Source organism: Canis lupus, chromosome 4 (assembly GCF_003254725.2).
Source record: "Canis lupus dingo isolate Sandy chromosome 4, ASM325472v2, whole genome shotgun sequence".
NCBI lineage: Eukaryota > Metazoa > Chordata > Mammalia > Carnivora > Canidae > Canis > Canis lupus.
Genome location: NC_064246.1, coordinates 85,834,152 through 85,849,678, shown reverse-complemented (window position 1 = coordinate 85,849,678; position 15,527 = coordinate 85,834,152). Strand labels below are relative to the sequence as shown.

The following is a 15,527-nucleotide window of genomic DNA, read 5'->3' as shown; positions in this document are numbered from 1 at the left end:
TTTTATTTTATTTTCAGGAATGCTGTGAAAAGCAACTATTTTTAACTGTTTTCCTTAACACGTGGAATGCTCTAGAACTAATGTAAAGGATGTATGCAAAAAATACACAAAGTGATATTTACAATGATAAAAAAGGGCATTTTGCTTCCCAGCTATCTAAATATTTTATAGCAAGGGGCCTTCCAAGTCTTAGAGGGTCAAATGTATTGGATTTGTTATTTCCACTTGAGAGTACTACATTATGAGTATGAACCAAAAAATTGAAAATCCATTTTTCAAAAAGGAAAATGTTAGATTTTGTCTGACTGGAAAAGAATATGGTAGATGATAGCAAGGGCAGAAACTTTTACTTATCCAATATAACCTACTCTCTTCCACAGAAATTGGATTGTTATGTATAATTACGGGACCAAAGGTCCATAAACAAGGGTTCGTGTACCATTTCTGAATATGAGAATAAAGATGAAACCTCTCCTTTCCCATTCTCCCTTTGAAAAGGGACTGGATTCCATTGTCAGTGAACCAGCTTTGACCCTGCTGGTGAGACTGGCAGGTTTTTATCTCCTCCCTGGGGAGTAACTGTCGGCATATCCAGTCTGCTACTCAGAGGTTTTAGCTTAGCCCCATGACCAACCTTCCTGCACAGTTTCAGAATTCCCCAAATACCTTGAGAAGGAAAATGTCCCTGTCTGTGCATCTGGACTGCATCCAGAGCTTTATGCACCCTCTAATAAATCATTTTAGGCTTTTCTAGATGTTCCAAGGCAAGCTGCGACTTACTACAGAAGTTTATTTGATGTTTGAAAAATGCCTTTTTAGATTTTCATATTCCAGTACGTTTCCCATCTTTCCCATCCTCATGAAATGCTGAAGTTTCTTATTGACTTGGGGAATTCTGTGTGAATGATAAATATTAATATTTTTATTTTATAGAAACATCATCTATTTTACTCTAGTATGCACTTTTTCTTAAATGTTGTTACTGTCGTTTCTTATTTTATCAAGGTTGACATTTTAATTTAGTCTGAGTATCAATTGACCGTTTTACCTTTGCTTTCCTGTCCACTTTAACCATATACTTCTTATTCTAATTTCAAAAACATATTTTTTACATTTTGATACCTTTTCAGTTATATATCAGTGCTATATCTTTTCTTTATTGACACATGTGAGGGACCAGGAGATGGGACTCTGAATCAGGACTGTGCTCTGAATTCCATCACCATGGGTTCATGGAAGCGAGCTTTTCACTGGCTGTTCCCAGCCAAGGATGGAGTATACACGGTACAGGAGCCTGTGTAAGGGGCTGAGTCACAACCCCAATATAGGACCCGTCTAAGACTTGTAAGGGCTCTTGCTATGATATATTTAGGTAGCCAGGAGGCAAAACATCCTTCGTTTATCATTATAAATATCATTTCAGTTATTTTTGCATATGCCCTTTATACGAGATCTTCAGAACTATTTTTCAAGTTTCATGAAAAGTCTAGGGTCTCGATTATAATTATGTGGGTTTTATGGATCTATCCGATTTCTATTACTATGTCCTGCAGCCAAATGGCAAATTTTTCTCAATATTGGTCACATGCATGTCTTTTTTATTTACAGTCATATATATCTTAAGTATCCTTGCAATTTGAATGTTAGCTGAGTGACATCCATCATCACAGCTACAATTCCTCAGTGTACATTTTATAACGGAGTAAATATATTTATAAATATAAGGGATAAAGCAAATATTTTTTTACAATAAATTAAATGTCTTTAAAGAAAGATAATCAAATACATGTTTAAAGGTTTTTTTTTTTTTAAGTGATAAACTAACATGTAAATATATACCATCAGGAGTATTTTTAAAGGCTAAAGATAGAGCACTTTCCTGGTTTCCAATAAAAAAATGATTTTTTCCAGGTACCCACTGACTATACTGTCCACTGTTGGATCTGCCAGGATGAGAGTGTAGGCCTAGAGTGAAGATCTCAAATTCTTAGTGTGTTTAGCCTCACTGGATAGACTAAGTAGGTGTGGATCGCCTAGCCCTGCCTATTTCCTTTAAGGAGCAAATCTATTCACTGGGAGAACAGGTTTGTCTTTTCTTCATCATGGTTTCTGTGACCTGGATAGACTTTTCTTCCATATGGGGAAACTTGTTTGTGACCAGCAAAATATGTCCCTGAATTAGTAAGTCGTATTCTGAGATTCAGATAGAAATTCCTATTGAACATCACACAGTTATGTCCCCCTATCTCAACTCTATCATGATAAAATTGACATTTGTCCTGCTATCAATGTTGTTTGTGATGGGGTAGGAACAATTAGGTAGGAAGCATTCTGTTTCCTAAGAAAGGATGGAGATCTTCTTACATTTCTGTAAATAAATGTTTGCCATTTAATTACAATATAGTCATGAACTCGTGTAATTTTAAAAATCATAAAAACTAAATTTGATGTATAAAGTCTACAATTTCAAAATCTTTTGTTCCTAGCAAAGGCTTTCAATCTGTGTTCCAAGCAGATAAAATGAGAAGAAATAAAGAGAAGGGCAAATATCAAAACCCTAGATCCTTGATACTCTTAAGATGATCCAAATATAAACTCCTTAAATATCTTTTTTTTGTATTTTTAGTATTTCTAATATTTTAGTATTTAGTATTTTTAGACATGAATGTTATCGCACAAGAAACTCCACAGAATCCAGGAAGCGTGAGGAGTAGAGGAATAGGTTATGAGGGAATTTGAGGTAACCAATCCACAGTGCCTGATACAAAGTACCTAGGAAATCTGTAAATTTAGTGAAAAAGTGACATAAATGTAGGCTCTCTGAGTCTTAAAATAGAGGAATTTCACAGAGTTCTTCTACTTTTGTTTCTAACCTAGTTTTAATCAATTTTTTTTTCCTGGAAATTGCAGATATGAAACCTGATATAAGAATGAGAAAAAAAAACAGATATAAATGTAAAATCAGGGGCTGAATGCTTCCAACATTTAGGATAGAAATCTGATCATTAGCACAGTAGATAATTTGATTTTAAGGACTTTATATAAGTAATTTTGTTCTGCAATATGTTACATAAGGCACTGTGATAGTCTCTAAGAAGATGTAAAAGTTTAAAATCTACATTTAAATTCCAACACATGCAAATTTAACCTATGCAAATGAGATTATTAGATTAGAGTTAGGAAAAATTTAAATTTCTATTTAACTTTATAAGTCCTATTAAGATAAAGGTTTGGAGGATACCTGCGCTTTGATGTTAGCTCTGAGAACAACCTGTTTGAAATTCAGTGTTGGCTCCTGGGCATGTGTTACAGGAAATTGTGAAGGTTGTAGTTTGATATTTCTTTGCTGCTACCATATATCCTTTTTAATCTATCACTTCCCAATATTGCTTCAGTGTCAATGCTATCATATTCTTGAAGAGAGATGACAAAACTGATTTTCTCTTGGGTAACAATTAGCAGTTGGCATGATCTTGTCAGCAAATAAAAGAAGATTGAACTCACACTTGCTTATAATACAAGGATCTATATTATTTCATGTAATAGGATCCCTAGATATTAGGTAAGCTCCAAATATCCTCAGGTTCAGCCTCTTGCTTGTTTCTCTTGTCTTTTATGTCGTAGCTTCAACCTAAGAGCAAAAGACATTTCTTCAAGTCTTTCCAGGTTTTACATTCAGAGTAAATAATATCTACATAAAGATGACAGGTTCTTTACTCTTGGATTTGTTTCATAGTATAGAATAAAGGACATGTTTTCAAGAAAAACATGCAGAAGACTTGCCCTCGTATCTCATTATTAATCATAACCAGTTATGCCTTTTTTTTTCAATTCAACAAATGATAATAAATATGAGAGTGTCACAATGGTCATAGACCAGTCAGGATATGTTCCTGGAGCTTGATAAAGGATCACCTTCTGTGGTGGAGGGTGGACAGCAGAGCAAAGCCAGCATCTTGCTGGGAAGGGAAGGAATAAAGCAGTACATAAATATTGAGTAGGGAGCAAACTGAGGCAGCTATATAACTTAACAGTGTAGGATTGTTTATTCTTAAAAAAAAAGCAAAAGAGTTTCACAAATTAATAAAGGTAGGAGTTTTGCTATCAATAATAGACATAGGAGGTAATTTTGGATAGATTTTCTGGGACCTTTCACAATACAGTAAGAGGAAAACCTAGTACTTGACCTCAGAGTAAAATAAAGATTTGTTATGGTAAATATCAGTTGTTAGTTCATTTAAACATGTAAACAGAAAATAATATTTCAATACAGTTTTTAATATTTAAAATTGTTTTATAGTCAAAATAGAATTTAACAGAGATTAACATAGATCACATGAATCATCTACATTTTATGTGCTAGACACAATTTTTTTAGCAATCCACAATAATGTTTTGCTCAAACTACAGCACATTATGGACTTCTGTTCAGCAAATTGTTTGATATGCTAGGAAAATAGTTCAAATATAGAAGTTTATTTGTTAATAATATTAACTATTCAGAATTTAACTATAGATATTCCATATGGGAAGTCAAAAATTTACTTGATGAATGCATGAATAACCAATATTATTTAATGATAACTTCCTATATGCCAGAAACTTTATTGTCATTTATTTAATACTAACAACATTGTAAGACTGGTACTATTTAACCCATTTTACAGATGAGATGACAGGTGTCCCTAAAGACAAATATTAGCTGATAGCCCTTTTTATTTGTGGAATGCTTTTATTTGGGTCGATGACTGGCATCAAGAGGAACAAACTAGGTACCTGTATTTTTATAAATGACATAAGCAGTGAAAAGATTATTGAAAAGAGTGATGGTTTGCCATTAAACAGAAGTTTTGCTCAATAGTGAGAGAAACATTGCTCAATTAGTTCACATATACATGGCGTATTTGGTAGTCTGAGTGAGAAAAAAAGGTGATATAATTTTTTTTTATATTAACATAGTGTAAGTCTTTTAGTCTAGTATAGTAACATATGTATCCTGTCCTGTGGCTGAGGTGGTGATGGCTTCACTCCTTCCACCATCTTGGAATATAAACTGACTTAAGTTATCATGATGGATAGTCTAATTTATTTACACTAAATTTGAACCAACTTCAATCTCTTTAATAGAAATAGGTCATCTCTTGTATATCTTTATATATATATAAAACTATACCATATGTGCTATGCAATATTTTACTGTTGTAACCCAAAGCCAAACGCACTAGAAATATTTTATTTTGTTTTTTATTTCACTTTATTAATTTTATTTTTTGTGGAAGTTTCCTGTGATCTATAAAATGCAAAAAAAAATCTCATTTGAATAGAGTAAAAGGATTAGTTATTACTCATGCATGGAAAAATTTTTAAGGATTCAGCTGTGTCAGTGATAGATGGATAGACTGCTGAGAAACCACTTGAGATTTCTGTGATTAGGTTAGACAGGTCCCTACTCCTATTAGTGAGTGTTGCCTTGTTCTGTTACAGAGAGGAGGCAGCTGTCTTCTTGGGTTTTCCCCCTGGTGCTGCCTGCTTTAACTAAACCTGTAACATATTCGACAAGCAAATCAGGAAGGACTTTGCAGACAGATGGCAGAGCTGCCTATGCATTCTCATTTACATGTAACCTTGGTTCCTAACTGTACTTGAGCCCATATGCAGGGGTTTTGCAATCCCTTCGGGTTGGTTTTAAGTGCTAGGTAGACAAGTCAAATCTAACTTGGCCCATGTTTCCCTAATGCGATTTAATTCAATGGAGCTGTGCAAAGTGTTTATCAAAAGAAAGTATGAAACTAAAATCTTGGCTGAGTGGAAAAAATGATACCAACCTTGGTTAGTGAGGAGAATGCCCCAGGGGGGCCTACTTATGTAGGAAATGAAGACTAGGTTATTCAATTTATAAGTTAAAATTTAAAATATAATCAAACAAACTCTGCTTGGGATTTTGAATTGCCTGAGTTTAACATTGGTCTATTAAAGTGCCTGCAAATGTAATTTGATCATACATAACACTAGCCAAGTTATGTATTTTCCATTATTGGAATATCTAAAGATAACTAATGTTAAAAAAATATACAGACATTCTCTCACTTTTAATGTTCCATATGCTTTTGATAGTATAGCCGATGAATAATAAATTGATTTTTGACCACGACCAGAAATTCATTTGTAAACCATCAGAATAAGTAATATCTCATAACATGCAACAGGTAAAATAATATTTCATATAAAATAAAACATATATTAAATGTGAAGAATATAAGTAGTATATATATATTTTAAGATTTTATTTATTTATTCATAAGAGACACAGAAAGAGGCAGAGACACAGGCAGAGGGAGAAGCAGGCTCCATGCAGGGATCCCAACTTGGGACTCGATCCCGGAACTACAAGATCACATCTGGGCTGAAGGCAGATGCTAACATGCTAAGCCACTGGGGCTGCTCTATGCTTATTTTTTATCTTAAATTTGTATCTATTGTTTAGTGGAAACCGAATAATCATTTAATTCTGAATATGCCAACTAAAACCAACTTAACACTCAGTTTTTGTTTAACTGGGTCCTTAAATAAAACATATTCTGGATGTCAGCAGTGGGCTTCCCTTAGCTTCTGGAGGTTTTGGCTCTCTATAGTTTTTGCACACAGGCCACTACATTTCACATCCAGCATGTTAGATCTCTTTAATGCTTCAAATATCTTGGCATGTTGAGACTTTTATGATTTTAATATCTCTCACTACTCTTCTGCTGTATTCTTTGTCTTCAACAGGAGAAAATTATCTGAGAAAGCACAAAAAAGAAAGAAAGAAAGAAAGAAAGAAAGAAAGAAAGAAAGAAAGAAAGAAAGAAAAAGAAAGAAAGAAAGAAAACCTGTATGCCATTACTAAATTTTAAATTTATCCTGATAAGTCAGTGAATTATTTTGAGCAGGAAAATGGTACCATTAAATCTATTCTTTGCAAAATATGCAAGCACCATCATGAAGGCAAGATAAGAGTGAATAAATGATGGTATCTGGGAAATAAGGCAGGAGACTATTCCGTAACCAAATAAAATAGGATGTGATTTAGTTTAAGCTATCAAGTAGAATAAACTGTGGAGAACTTCAAGTGATAAAATGTGAGGTTGAATGTATAGATATTTACTTCAACATTTGTGGTGAACCATTTCTGAATGTATGCCCTACAACATTATGAAGAGACTGAGACACTATTATAGAATTTAAAGCAGGAAAAATATGACTAAATAATGATGATGAAAACTAATACACAAAACAGTTACTCCATGTCAGGCAATGTTTCCTGTGTTTTACATCCTCAAAAAAATTATGACATAGTTAATATTGTTATCTTCATTTTATAAGGAAACCAGGAAACCAAGAAGTTATATAACCGGCATTCCCAAGGTCAGCGTTAGAAATAGCAGTTTTAAACCTTATCATGTTCTTCAGTGAAAGTTTAGTTTTTCAAGTTCAATTTTTGCTCTCCCTTATATATTAAACATATAAATGTAACCATAAAGAGAAATTTAGCAGGCAAAATTCTCTTTTTTTCTTTTTAAAAATATTTATTTATTTAATTTAGAGAAGAAGAGAGAGCATGAGCAGGAGGGGGATAGGGAGAGGGAGAGAGAATCTCAAGCAGAACCCACACTAAGTGCAGATCCCAACGTAGAGCCGCATCTCATGACCCTAAGATCATGACCTGAGTCAAAACAAAGAGGGGGGGACACTCAACTCACTGCACTCCCCAGGTCCCCAGGTGCCTCTCTCTGTATTGTGTGATAAAATCTTTGGAATTACTGTGTGTGAATATCTTGTAAGCCAAATACTGAAACTTAGCCTTCAGAGAAGACTTAGGTTTTTTTTTAAAAAAAGGCATGGGAATGTATGTTAGTGGACATCCTACCTCCAAGGGGACACTTCGGAATTTCACTGTAAAAAATGTGTAAGTGAAATTAGGGAACAAATTGGTAGCACTTAAGAGGTTACATCTAGGTTCTCTGTGTCTAAATTTTGTATAAAGTTAGGACTTTGAAAAAGAAGTAATGCCACTGACAGGTAATAGTTTTGAGTATAAACAATAGCACCTTTTTTCAATCTTTGAACAAACATTCTAATTCAACTTGTTCTGTAATTCCTTCAGTTTAGTTTTACTGTCATCTAACTTTTGTCATCTCTTATAAATACTGACTGAAATTAAAAACCAGGAAACGATTTACTTATGTCAAAATAATTCAACATTGAATATGAACAATACAGATGGCTTCATTTAAGATATGCATGGACAAAATACATTAGACACATACATAATATTACACTTGATTTATATAGGCAGCAGTAAATGTTCCTGTATCTAAAAGCTTTTCTTTTTAAGAGAATTTAAAACAAAAATGATTCTTCAATGACAGCCATTCAATAAGTGACTTTAGCAAAGATCTGATATGTTCAGTGAGCGTTTACTTTGTACAATTATGTTCCACGGGGTGGTGTGTTCCCTTTAGCAATTCATTCCAGCAGGAAGCAAATGCAAACTTGATTTTTAGTAAACTTTTGTTTTAAATGACTTTTAGAGCTGCAGATCTAAAGAAAAATTGCAAGAGTGGTACAAATGTGAACTTTTGAACCATAATCTTTTCTTCTTAGAATGCAGAAGTGTTGCAGTATGATAGGCCCTGAAGACATAAATATGCTACTGAGAACCCAAAGTAAATCGGGCTCTTTTGTTTGTAATTCAGAGCCTCGGAAAGAAAATCCTTTGGTTTTCTTTAATTTTTCCTTAGAGAACATAAAATATGTTGTGATGTCAAAATCTTTCTGAGTGTAGACACCCCACAGGCAAGTTGTTTGCTCTAATTAAAACAAAATGAATATAAATCTCTTACTCATAAATCTTTGATGGTGGGTTATGGACTTTAATGTTTCCGTAGTATCCTCAGCAGTCAAAATCCTTCTCATTCTGGTAACTCTGCTCTCCCAAGCCTCCTGAAATAGAGTGTATGTGACTCACCAAAATCATTTCACACTTGTGTGCTGTTGAATAATTGGTATCCTTGGGACCATTTACCCCAAATAGTCCATGTTGTTTTAAAAAATCACTATCCAGAAGACATTAAGTGAAAACATCTATGTGTAAAAATAGGAATCCTATTATCAAAAAGTGTTCAGTAAAACTCTGCTCATTCTATTGTATGTTTAATTTGATGAGCTAAAACATTCTTTTGCTTCCCTTTAATAATATGATGCATTTGAATGTCTTCTGAAAACTTGGGAAAAATGGAGGTTGGAGAATGTATAAAATAAATTCTTAGAATTTAGAATGTTAATTTATGAAAGTGTAAGGACATTAATTTTAATAACATTATTTCATTTGCATATTATTATCTACATCTAAATATTTTAGTCAAAATTCTTTGGTTACTGCTGGTCAGTAACTTTGAGAATTTATTCTTGACATCTTATCATTTTTTTCTTCTTTCAAGAGAAACATAGTTGTGTCCCATGAGGAAAAAAAAAATGTTACCATTTGCATTTCTTACTTAAAATAATTTGAGGTCATCTTTCAAAATTGAGGCCCTTAAGAGCAGCTCCAGACTCTAAAAATATAGAAGACATATTCTATAGAAATATTCTTATGATCCTCACAATAGATTCACATATGCGTCACATGGGAGCAGTGCCCTTGCTCAATACTCAAGTTTCTAATATCCTCCTTCTTGATAATTTTTATTAGCTCAGAGTCCCTGTGCCTGAGAGCAAGGAACTTGTTTAAAAAATAATAAATAATGATTCTGGTACCTCCACAAGTATGGATTTTCTCTACCTGTCATCCTACTTTGCTTTTCCTTTGGATTAATATTGACAAGCATATACCCCACTCCACATAGAAATAAATCCAAATATCTCTCAGCTACTACTCTTGTCCCCAGTTCACTTTTACCTTAATGGGGAGGTGTGGGTGATTTACATGATTGGCGAAATTACCCCGCCCCGCCTCCACACATTCTTTTCTCTTTAGGATGTCTCAGCCTGCAGTGAGCATGAGTTCTGATCTGCCTTCTGCCATGTTGTAAATTTAGCAATAAAGTCCCTGCTCCGTATGTAACTGACTTAGTATGGCTGCTGCATGCTGGGGAGCCATGAAAGAAGTTCTTGTTGCTAAGCACCAAGGCCAACAAATCTGATAACAAATCCACAAGCTCTAAAGCTCACATTCTGATTTCACTGTGCCTCACTTCTATGTTTATCTTGATTGGTTCAGAATCCAAATAAGAAAAACAGGGGTGTACGTTATTTTCACTCTTGCTTGCAACAAATTCTGCAAGGTCTTCATCAGTTCTACTTTAGCCAAACTTAACCAAAAACCTCTTAGAGCTTTTGAACATCTCTCTCTCTCTCTCACTCTCTCTCTCTGTACACACACACACACACACACACACACACACACATTTTCCGTATATCTACACGTATTCCACATGTCTACATCAAGGGTTAGCCAAGAGCTATTATCCAGGACATATACTTAATAATTCCTTTTTAGAATTTTCATAATATAAAAAAATAAATCACCCTTGTGATATAAATAAATAACCCTTGAGACTGTATGACTGTTTAAACATACTTGGTTGGGGTGCCAGGGTGGCTCAGTTGGTTGGGTGTCAGACTCTTGATCTCAGCTCCAGTCTCGATCTCACTGCGGGGAATTCAGCTGGTGTTGGGTGTACTTAATAAGAACCACAACAAGGACAACAACAAAAGACATGCCTGGTGTTAATGTTTCTAATCTAATTATCACAGTTAAGATGTTGATGTCAAATATGGAGCAAAGATAAAAAAAACAAATTGTAAGGTAGTCCTTCTTACAAAATATTGGAAAGATCATTTATTTGGGTCATTCTGTAGCCTCAAAGATCTAATGATGCACATCAAGCAAAACACTTAACATGTCATTAGTAAGCCAGAGAATTTTTTTAATTAGATATAATCTTAGATGAGATAATGCTAATCATTAATATTAATTTCTATGAGATAAATTGCCTTTCTGTAAAAACTACCTCCAAATTGTTTATAGCTTGCAAAATTCTTGGGCGGGGAGATGAACATATAAAGGCAAGCAATTTTTTAATTATTCAGGCTTTTACAAATTCTTTAAATAAATTTCCCTCCAAATAATTTGGTAATTGATTTTTAATATCAGGATAAGTTAAGCTAATGTAAACCCACCTCTAACTTAAACACACATAAATTCTGTGTTATTAAAGGAACAAAAATTCTAATATCCATAAAGTAACAGAGAGAATAATTTAAGCTTATGAGAAAAATTAAAAAGCAGCATGTTAATAATAATGAGCATTTATTATGTAACTTAATTGGAAATTATGGGACCCAGGTTCAAACATGGATTTTCATATATTGGTTTTTGGGGGATAGAATTTAATTTCCTTAGGTTTCTTCTTTCTCCTCTCAAATATGAGTATAGAACTCTTAAAAATATTGTTGCTAACATTTTCTTTGAGAAAACTTTTGATTTAAAATTTAAATATACTTAGAACAAAATTAGGTAGACAAATACATCAAATTTATATCCACATTAAAAACAGTTTGGGGGAGGTGCCTGGGTGTCAGGCTTGTCCTCAGCAGAGAGTGAGTGTAGGATTTTCCCTCCTTCTCCTGCTGTCCCTTTCCCCTCTCCTTCCCCCACTCTCTTTCTATAAAATAAATAAATAAATAAATAAATAAATAAATAAATAAATAAATAAATATTTTAGGTTTTATACAATGGAAAGCAACTACTGTTACAATGAGGCATTTTTAATTGAATCAATCTATGTCATTATTGAAGCTACTCACTTTGCTACAAAATGTCTTGCTCTTAATACATCCATTATAGGAATTTTAAAGTGAAGGAATGAAAACATTCTGTAATGAATACATGGATTTTTGAGTGAATAAGGAAAATAAAAAAGGCATAACTGAAGTAAAGTATAAACGAGCACCTGTGCATTCTCAAAATGCATTTTTATCTACATTATTTTACCAGTTTAAATGAGGATTGACTTAGAGCTTCAATTCATGTTGTAGAGTTTGTATAAAAATGTCCTCTTATTAGAAATTTTTATGTCCTCAAAGTATTTGGAAATATAGTTTTATGTTCTCTATCCATATGTAAATGACTCAAACATTTTATACAATTTTATCTCTGAAACATTTTTTTTAATAATGGAATAAAATTCTCACCATAAAATGAGAGTTAATATACTACAAATTGATAGAGAATACAATATAAAGATAAATGACCCAGATCTTTGTGTAGCAATCCCATAGATTATACCCTAGAGTTAAGTATGGCCATTCAATTCCACTCTATTATTCCTGCATTGTTGGGGAGATAGGAGAAACAAGTGTTAATGTCGGTCACTGCTTAAGGAGTCTCCATCATTCTTCGGTCACAAAATGTGTTCATCTCCACAGGGCAGAAAACAGGGCACTAAAGATAGATCATCATACTCACATGAGAAACAAATTGCCCATTTTCTCATTGATAGGATACAGTCAAATGGACAGAGGGAAGTGTCTTATCATAAAAAAGTTTTAGTTTTGAGCCAAAGAGAATATAACATATTAAGAGAATAGCTCTTCAAGGGTAAAACTACACTTGCCTTTGTAATTAAATCTATCTCATGATTTTATATTTCTTTCAACCAAGTGGATCATGAAAGAGAAAAATGCTTTCTGCTTACCAAAAATAAAAGTAGTTATTTTGGAATATGTCTTTTCCGATAGTTAGATTGTAATCCTAGCCTTCTAAAATTGTCATCACAATTTAGGTAATTTAATCTCCAACAATATGTTTCTAGCATTTTTTTTTTTTTTTTTGCTTTTTGTTGAATAACAGATGACCAAACTATATGTAGTTATAATACATTGAGTTTGTTTGACTAAAGAGGAACTCATGATGTATGATTAGCTCTTGGAAATTTAAATTCCATAACTCTTCCTACCATGTATCTATTTTTTTTTTTTAATTGTATGTGAGGAGGCATAACCTGTTTCCCCTGAATGGACCATCACTGGCAATAGATAATGTATACTGAACATATATTATGTGTAAAGCACTTTACGGAAATTCATTTATGTCCCGATTTATGTGCCTTCTATTTATATTCTTATTTTATAAACTAATGAACTACATCTTTAAGTGTCTAATAATTTAAAAGTTTAAAACTCAACTAGAAAATAATGTAATTTTTTAAAATGGACAGAACACCATGAACAAGCACTTTGGCAAATATGGGAAATGGTTAGTGGTTAGCAATTAAATATAAAAAAGTTGCTCGACATCATTAGTCTTGAGAAAAATGCAAATCAAAACCAGAATATGCTACCACCACACATTTATGCAAATAGCTGAAAAAAAAAAAAAACACAAAAAACTGACCACAACAAATGACAAGGAAGAGGGCAACAGAAACTGTCATTTATTGCTTGTGGTAATGCAAAATGATGCCACTACTTTGTAAAACATTTAGAGATTATTTTGAAGTTAACCATGTATTTATCACTTGATTACCCAACTATACTTCTAAGTATTTAAGAAAGTCAGAGGAAAACAGATTCACACAAAACCCTGCATATACTTATCACCAGAAACTGAAAATCCAAGATTGATTTCTACATATGAGGGGTAAAGTCAATTTAAAGCATTCAGATTGGACAACCTGCTTGAAATCTGATCAACTCTTTCATTGTTAGCGTTTTGCACATGATTGTAATTTTTATGTCAAAAGAAGCCAAAACTTGCAATACTATTTTTAGCAGACCAAAAAGAAAAGAACTAAGTATAAAATGTATAAATATTTTTGACTTGAACATGTGGATGGCACTGGGTGCAAACAGACCATTCATCCTTTGGACGTAATGTTTGGAAAAAAAGAGCCTTTTTACAAAGAGATGGTTTATGTCCAGTCTGGTGAGGGGTTAAGTCCTACTGTAACTCACGACTGTTAAACAATAAATAAACGGAATCACTGCCCCCCCCCCAAAAAAATGATATACGGGGCCAGTGGAATGCTCCTCTGTTCCAAAGGAACAAATTATCTGTTCAAATAACAATATGGATGCATCTTAAATGTCTTTGGGAGATGAAATGTTGGGCCCCAAATCTCCGTCATTTTTTTATGGCATTCTGCAGAAGATAAACCTGAAGGATGGAAAACATGTTAGTGCCTGCCATAGGTCGGGGAGGGGAGTGGTTACCCACAGAGAGGACACCCAAGGTAAACTATGTATTGTTTATGGCTTCTTATGGGTTGCAAAGAGCGGCAGCCCACTAAAACAGAAACTTATACTTACTATCTAGCCCTTTAAAAGAATTATTACTGACTCTTGCATTGAACATGAAGGATCAACATAATAAATCTTATGAACTAGGCCAATCCCATTGTCTAATCCGTGTTTCCTAGAGCACTCCAAGCTGCTCCTCAAACATTTACCTAAGGGGAGATAGCAGATGCACACGCCCGCGCACACATACAGGCAGGCACGCACATGAGCTCTCCCTTTTCACTCTTTCTTGCTCTCACTCAATTTCTATTTCTTCAACTCACTGTCTCTCTCTCTCTCTCTCTTTTTATTTTAGTATAGTTCATACAATATTGCCTTAGTTTCAGGTGAACAACATAGTGACTCAATAACTCTACACATTATGCTTTTTCCACTGGAAGTGCAGCTACCATCTGTCACCATGTAACACCGTTACAATATCACTGACTATATTCCCTCTGCTGTTCCCTTTTATTCCTGTGGCTCATTCCATAACTCTAAGCCTGTATCGTCACATCTCTTCACCTATTTCTCCCATCCCCCACCCTGCACCTCTCTGACAACCATCAATTTGTTCTTTGTATTTATAGGCTTGATTCTACTTTTTTTGTCTATTTATCTGTTTTGTTTTATTTTAGATTCCACATATAAGTGAAATTATATTTGTCTTTCTTTGATTTATTTGACTTATCATAATACCCTCTAGGTCCATTCATTTGTTGTCATAAGTGGCAAGATATCTTTTTTTTTTTTATGGCTGGGTAATACCCTATTGTGTGTAATCATATATATAATATTTAGTATATGATAAGTATATGTATATCTTCTTTATCTATCAATAGATCCTTGGGCTGCTCCCATATATTGGTTATTGTAAATAATGCTGCAACAAACATAGGGATATATATATAATATATATAAAATATATAATATATATTTATAATATATAATCTATATTAATAATTTATAATATAATTTATTATTATATTATAATTTATATATTATATTATAATTTATAATATAATATAATATAATATAATATATAATATATATATTACATATATATCTTTTTTTTGAATTAGTGTTTTAGTTTTCTTTGGGTAAATATTCAGTAGTGGAATTAGTAGATCCTACATTATTTCTATTTTTAATTTTTGGGGGGAGCCTCCATACTCTTCCACGGTGGCTGCACCAATTTACATTCTGGC

The 15,527-nt window shown here is 33.3% G+C and overlaps 1 long non-coding RNA gene across 1 annotated transcript; it reads right to left on the bottom strand.

Annotated features, from left to right (window-relative positions):
* Positions 1–3,298: 3,298 nt before the first annotated feature.
* Positions 3,299–10,128, bottom strand: LOC118354539 (uncharacterized). Its single transcript, XR_004815235.2, has 3 exons — positions 9,938–10,128; positions 8,883–8,982; positions 3,299–3,631 (listed from the first exon to the last, which is right to left on the bottom strand). It is a non-coding gene; the product is annotated as an uncharacterized LOC118354539 (long non-coding RNA).
* Positions 10,129–15,527: the final 5,399 nt, after the last annotated feature.